This window comes from Theobroma cacao, chromosome 1, assembly GCF_053813885.1.
Source record: "Theobroma cacao isolate CCN51 chromosome 1, ASM5381388v1, whole genome shotgun sequence".
Taxonomy (NCBI): domain Eukaryota; kingdom Viridiplantae; phylum Streptophyta; class Magnoliopsida; order Malvales; family Malvaceae; genus Theobroma; species Theobroma cacao.
In genome coordinates this window covers 34,928,326-34,934,325 of record NC_142639.1, presented here as the reverse complement: position 1 = coordinate 34,934,325, position 6,000 = coordinate 34,928,326, and the positions used below count along the sequence as shown (strand labels likewise).

Here is a 6,000-nt window from a genome sequence, read left to right as displayed (position 1 = left end):
ATAATGGGGTTAGCAAATCATTACTGTCATACACATATTGGAGATTGGACCTTGAAAAATCATCAACATTGGCCATGCTGATTACCAGTGAAGAAATTAAACATGCTTTCTTTAATGTGCATCCCAACAAAACCTCAGGATATAATGGATTTCCTGCAAGCTTCTTCTAGAAAATTTAAAGGCATATTGCTAATGATCTCGTTAAATTTGCAGAAGATGCCTATCTCAAAGTCTCCTTTGCACTATCCTTAAACCATACACTTATTACTCTTATTCCTAAAGTGGAAGGATGTGAGACCTCAACCTCTATAGGCTTGTAACTAAGTATAAATGTAATAATACAAGCCAGGGGTAGTTTTGTCATTTTCTCTAATAAGCTTCCAGAAGAAAGTTTTATGATATTTTAAGGCTTAAATGGGTATAAGACTGCATAAATGATGTGTACTGATGAAAACACGAAGAAAACTAGAAGTTTCAACAATTTTCATAACAGGGGCAAAATGGTCATTTTCACCTCGAGTTAAAATTTTAAGTTTTTATGAACCCGAACATGTCTAGACCATTATGGATCTTGTCCCAGTGTTAAAAGAGCAAAAAGATTGCATAAAAGATTGGAGGAGAATAAATTAATTGGTGGAGGGGCATTTTGGTAATTTTATGGGAATGGATAAGTTGGCCTATAAATATCTTGAAATTTCCAGCACCTTCTTGAATTTCCTGCAGCTGGTCTTCTTCTTCCCTTTTCCTCTCTCAGGTTTCTTCAATTCCTCCATGGGAGTTTTCTGCAAGCTTCCATAACTTTCTCTCTCTAGCTCTAATTATCATGCTTTTGGTGTACTCTTCCATGAACCCTTGTGCTATTTCATCCTCTCACTTTAAAACCCTTGATAAATCTCAATTTTGTACTTTCTCTCACTAGTTAGACGTTTTAGAGAGAGAAAGAGGAAATTACACCATTGATTTAAAAGCAATTGGAAGAGAATTTGACTATAAAGGAGCCCTAGGGTAAGTGATGAATTAAGCTTGGTTTTTAGCTGCAGAAAATGGCTAGTAATTTGGAGTTATGAGCTGTTTTATTGTTGACTATGTTCATTACTTTTTAGTGATTAACATAGTGAACATAGATAGCCATTTAATGTGGCAATTGAAAGCTAGCTAAGAGATAGCTTTTAAGGTTTATAATGTGTAAATTAACCTATTACTTATGCTAATATGATCCTAGGTTCTAAGGAAGCCCCATCATCTCATTTGGATAATTAGGGGAATTTGAGTCATCTAAAGGCTCTACAATCATTTGGTGAGTGGACTGCCTTCAAAACTTTTTTTGGGAATATAATGTATTTGACAAATGTTTGAATGATTTTATACGATTTTTCATGAAAATGAATGCCTTGGGAACAAGCTCTTGAGAAATGATTTATGTTATGATATGTGGTTATTATGGATTTCTATGTGGCTGCATTATGTTGATATACATATATACTTGAATATAATGTTGTGTAATTATATTGACTCGGCTATGTGAGAGTAGGGAGTGCGCATAAGTCGAGGATGACCCGGTTATGTGCGAGTAGGGAGTGCGCATAACCCGGTGATGACCCAGCCATGTGCGAGTAGGGAGTGCGCATGATCTGGTGATGATGATGATGGGATGGTGTGATGATGATGATGGGTATATGCGTATGTATATATATATATATATATGTAAATATGTGTGTTATAGGAAATTGATGGATAATGGTTTATGGTTGTAATGCATGTGAAACTTGACATGTTAAACCTTGAGAAATTGTTATGTGTTTCATATTGGTTTTGAACATTTCAAGCATGGTGGTTGTCTTTGGGAGAAAGGGAAATTTTCATTTGATGCCATGTATTTCGCTGTAGCGAGAATCATTCATTCTCGCTGTAGCCAGAAACTCTCAGGTTTTGAAAGGGTAGGTTGGCTGAAAACTCGCTGCAGCAAGGATGCATTTTCGCTGCAGCGAGAATGACACTGTAGCTTCTCGCTACAGCGAAATACATTCTCGCTGCAGCGATAAACTTTCTGTTTCTGGGTTGTAATTTCGCTGCAGCGAGAAACATTCTGTTTCTGGGTTACAATTTCGCTGCAGTGAGATTCAATCTCGCTGCAGTGAGATTCAATCTCGCTGCAGCGAAAAACTTTCTGTTTTGGTCTCCTATCTTGTTCAATTGCTGATCTATCTTTCACTACTTTGCTACCATATCGGAGCATGGACTTTCAACATTAAGGATTAAATGAGTTAAGTTTAAAATGAGGAGGTTTAGTGAGAAATCCTCGGCCAGTTGAGAAACCCTCGTTCGATTAATAACTAAATCCCAACGTCGTTGCAACGAAAATTCATTCTCGCTGCAGCTAATGCTTTTCTGCTGCAGTGAAGATTCGTTGTCGTGTTTGACTTACTTGTATAATATTGAAGTTTTCATTCTTCCAATGGTTTGTTATGTATGGGTTAATGATTTTCAAATGATTAATCATTTAAGGACTTGATTAGGGGTTTTTAATAAGAATAGAAACAAATTACATTGTTTTGAAAAAGAATGCATCATGATTTCATTAAAGATTCCTTATGGTATGCTTGTTCCCTTCCTTGTTCACTCACTGGGTTTATACTCACCATTTTCAAATTCATGTTTTCAGATCATGAGGCAGCCGGTAACTAAGACGAGGTGTCCTTGTAGACTTGTGTCCATCTTTTGGTAGGTGTCTCGGCATTCAATAGCTGTACATTTATCTGAGTCCCTCTGCTGGAAGTCGAGTGTTATTTTTGTTTTGTATAGACAAATTTAATATAAATTTTTAGAATACATGTTGTAGACACTGTATGTAAATTTTTAAGGAGTAATGCCAGTACGAGTTGACAATGTATATCACTATTTTGATTCAAAAGTATGAAATATGACTTAGCAATATTTGATGGAATGATGAGTAGGATAAATCGATAGGCTTGCTTGGGCTTAATAGACTACGTTTATTGGGCCTTTGAGCCGATCATCGCCCGAAAATTTGGGTCTTGACAAAGGACCTGAGAAGATTAACAAATTTCGCCCTATAAGTTTGTGTTCAGTACCTCTAAAACTGCTTAGCAAAACTCTTGTCGATCGACTACGTCCATTACTGAATGAGCTTATTAGTAACACACAGAGTAGTTTTATACCAAGGCGTCAAGCAATTGATAATGTTATTGTAGTGCAAGAAGCCATTCACACAATGCGAGGTATGAAGCGAAGAGAAAGAGCTATGGCTATCAAAATTGACCTTGAGAAGGACTATGACAGACTTAAATGGTATTTTCTTCAAGATGTCCTAGTGGAGATAGGCTTTCCTCCGCAATGGATCTCTTTAATTGTGTATATTGTCCGAACTCCTTTTTTTTCTGTTATATGGAATGGCAAACAATCTCAAAAATTCAATCCATTTAGAGGCATTAGGCAAGGAGACCCATTATCTTCTTCTTTATTTGTGCTATGCTTGGAGAAACTATTCCAGCTTAAAAATGAAAAGTTAAACTAGGTAACTGGAAACCTTTATCCATGACAAAGAATGGTCCAACTCTTTCCCATGTGTGCTTTACAAATGACATCATGTTATTTGGAACTGGTACCAAGACCCAATTGCAAGTTATGATACGGATCATTCATAAGTTTTGCTCAGCTTCAAGCCAGAAAATGAGTCTTGAGAAATCTAGAATGCTTGTTTCTTCAAACATCAGCCCCATTACAACTAAGGAGTTAAGTCGTACTACCTACATCAACATCTTAAAAGATTTTGGCAAATACGTGGGAACCCCGATGCTTCATGGTAGGATTAAAAGAAGTACTTATTCTTATTTATGTAGTAAAATGAAGCGAAAGCTTGAATAGTGGAGTAATAAGTTTCTTTCTATGGCGAGTAGAGTTTCATTAGTACAAGCAACCACCAGCGTAATGGCATCATATGTTGTGCAAACCACCTTAATCTCTGCTCATGTGTCTAGGGAAATTGACATGTTAAATAGGAATTTTATTTAGGGACACTTAGGTGGTGAGAAGAAAGTTCCATGCTCTGAACTGGAGCACTCTTTGTCTTCCTAAAGAACTGGGTGGCTTACAAATCAGAGAGACCAGAAAATTTAATTTGGCTTTGCTTGCTAAGCTTGGTTAGCAATTGTGAAAAAGAAAGGATTCCTTATGGGTCAAAATTTTGTAAAAGAAATATTTACAAAATAGAGATTTATTTTCAGTCAAAGCAAAGTCATCTGACTCTCACATTTGGCATAGTATATTAAAAAGTAGAGAGGTATTTACTAAGGGTTTGGGAATGATTGTGAACAACGAGCTTAACACTAAGTTCTGGCTGGATTCTTGGTTACCTTGTGGCCCATTAATTGGCTTTGCTACACGAGATTTTTCCCTAGCTGAAATTGATTTACCAGTAGCATGCTTCTGTGATGCTTATGGAAACTGGGATTTAGATTTTCTCTCTGACTCCCTACCAGCATTTGAAACCCAAATGATTGCAGCATCTTTCATCTACCCTAGCAACACTAAGAGTAACATTAGTTTTTGGACTTTGACGAGCAATGGCAATTTCTCTGTCAAAATTGCTTGTGAAAGCCAAGTTAAAACAAATCTCCCTAAGATGGAACAATGGTGTCAGGTATGGAACCTTAGGAGCTGTAGGAAAGTTAAGATATTCATATGGCATGTGTTACATGAATCTCTCCCTCCAACAGAATGGTTGATGACGAGAAGTCTGGGCTCATCAGGCCGTTGTAGTAGATGCAGTAATACTACAAAAAATATCATACACGCCTTGAGAGATTGCTTCTTATCTAGAGATACATGGCTGAAAATTAAACCAGAGTTGCTCTCAAGCACTTTCTTTGCAATAGACTGGCAACATTGGGTCCAAGTAAAAATGACCAGTAATGTGCTTTATGATTCATTGCCATGGGGTGTTATCTTCACTCACACACTTTGGATGCTCTGGTATTAGAGGAATTTAAGTCTATTCGAGGAATCTTTTCAGTGCCCAAAAAATGCATCTCAGTAGATATGGGCTAAAGCCAAGGAGGCTTTGGACATTTTGCATTGTCAACAACTGAGAATGAGGTCTAAAATTCTTGTTTCCTGGGTTAAGCCAGATCACCCTTATGTGAAACTGAACATTGATGGCAGTGTTAAAGGCCAACCAGGGGATGCTACAGCGGGAGGATTAGTCAAGGATGGGAATGGCAATTGGCTGTTTAGGTTTGTTTATAAAATTGGCATCTCTTTTTCACTTGGAGTAGAACTTTGGGCACTTTTAAAGGGGCTAGAATTATGCTGGGAAAGAGGTTTCAGAAAGGTTTTGATAGAAATTGAATCTAAACTTGCCTTTTAGAGGCTATCTCAGTAGAAGTTTCATTTGGATCCATGTGCAAGTATTGTGCAGAATATAAAGATGATTCTTCAGAGAGATTGGTCCTGCTTCATATCTCATGTGTTGCACGAAGCCAATAGTTGCGCTGACTAGATGGCAACTAAACACCATGATCTTCCCCTAGGCTTCCATATGTTTGAGGCTCCTCCACCAAATATCTTCTCTTTACTGTTAGTTGATATATTGGGCATATCTTTGCCTAGACTTATGTAATTTGAGCTTTACTAAATGAATGCCTCCCCTATTTCAAAAAAAAAATTAATATTTTATCTTGGATATATATTTATAAAAAGACAGCATCATCATTTACACAAATCCTAAAAATGTTTAGAATTAGGGTTTCATTTTCGAAATTATAACAGACAATAAGAACTCTTCTCTTTAGCCATTCCTCGGTCTTTTTCCCCGTTCTTTGTTTTTCTCATTAAAAGTTTAATTAATTAATTAATTGTTGTGAAATTAGGACAATGATGACAGATTTACGTTTCTAGATTCTGATTTTGATTTTTTTTAAATTCTTTTAATTTAAGGATCAAACAACTTTCCAATAACAGCATTTGTGCGTGTTTGGGCCA

At 36.6% G+C, this 6,000-nt stretch overlaps 1 long non-coding RNA gene across 1 annotated transcript; it reads left to right on the top strand.

The window, feature by feature from the left end:
* Nucleotides 1–732: 732 nt before the first annotated feature.
* Nucleotides 733–2,865, top strand: LOC148764766 (uncharacterized). Its single transcript, XR_016024283.1, has 3 exons — nt 733–1,005; nt 1,223–1,297; nt 2,663–2,865. It is a non-coding gene; the product is annotated as an uncharacterized LOC148764766 (long non-coding RNA).
* The last annotated feature ends 3,135 nt before the right edge of the window (nt 2,866–6,000 follow it).